We start from the raw sequence: 1,579 nt of genomic DNA on the forward strand, positions 1-1,579 counted from the left end.
CTCCAAGACAGTTTTAGGTAGTTTCAGACAGCTGTAAAAGTTGCAAACAGTTCCTTGAAGTTTTTAAGTGTTCATACTTATGAGTAGTAAGGTTATATATACAGTGATTCCAATTTTTCATTTTGGGGTGACCATTTTTCACAACTGAGAAGAATTAGTCAATTTTTCAGTGTTTCTAAGCAAATGTTCATCCCTTTATGATACAGGAAATCATTTTTTGTTTTTGAAGAAAAAAAGAAAGTCAAAAAGTTATCACTCTAATGTTCTGCCATGATGCTCCTGGCTGCTGAGAGTAGAGGGCTTGTAAAAACCTCACAGATCCGTAGAAGGGGCTTCGTGATTTGAAAACAGAGACGATGTATGTACTTTTGCAACCCCAAAAAATCTTTAATAAAAACGATTTTTAAAAAATCTGTGCGTTTTTTTGTTCTTATGCATCTGGCTTTGTAATACCTTCGGTATTAATTGCCTGAGCAACGGCAATTAAGCTAAGCAGGTCCTGTAGCCACCCTGCTCAGCTTTGCACAACGTCCTCATTCTGGCCACAGGGATATGTATCCGTTCCCTTCTGAATTTGTCATTCCAAACACAGAATTAGCATTGGCTTTTGTACAACATTCTCTTTATTTCATGCCGAGCGTTTACCCTCAAATGGCACAACACCAGAGTCCTTTGGTCATTGGAAGCCAGAGCAGACTGAATATATATCTTTATATGCAAAGATAGGAACATACACCCTCTGGCTAAGCCCACCCATTCAACTCTGTAGCCCCTGTGCAGCTTGAAGGTCCCAAATCTCCATCCTGGTGCATCTTATTTACATGGCAAATATCAGGCGGGGAGATGGAGAAGAGGCCAGAAGGAGCTGTCAATAGTCCTGTCTACACACTTCCGACGGGAGGACGGCCAACATGGGACGGAATATGGAGGAGAGGGCACAGCAGGGACCCAGCTGGACTCTATTCCCATCCTCCAGCCTAAGCTTTGGTCCTCTGAGCATGCACAGAGTGGCTTTCCCATGACAGGTAGAGGCAAGCAGGAGGAGGATCAAGGTCCAAAAGGAAACGATGCAGGAGGCCCTGAGAAGTGGCAAGGATGGTGGGGGCAGGTGAGCTGGAAAGAAGGCCAAGATATTTCGCACCTGGCAACTAGGGCACCCCTTTAGTTTCTGATAGTACATGGGTAAAGGTAAAGGTAAAGGTAAAGGTACCCCTGCCCGTACGGGCCAGTCTTGACAGACTCTAGGGTTGTGCGCCCATCTCACTTAAGAGGCCGGGGGCCAGCGCTGTCCAGAGACACTTCTGGGTCACGTGGCCAGCGTGACAAGCTGCATCTGGCGAGCCAGCGCAGCACACGGAACGCCGTTTACCTTCCCGCTAGTAAGCGGTCCCTATTTATCTACTTGCACCCGGGGGTGCTTTCGAACTGCTAGGTTGGCAGGCGCTGGGACCGAGCAACGGGACCGCAGCCCGCCGTGGGGATTCGAACCGCGACCTTTCGATCGGCAAGCCCTAGGCGCTGAGGCTTTTACCCACAGCGCCACCCGCGTCCCAGTACATGGGTAGACGAGTCTAAAAGC

Source organism: Podarcis bocagei (genome assembly GCF_964188305.1).
Source record: "Podarcis bocagei genome assembly, chromosome: 18".
In the NCBI taxonomy this organism is placed as follows: Eukaryota; Metazoa; Chordata; class Lepidosauria; order Squamata; family Lacertidae; genus Podarcis; species Podarcis bocagei.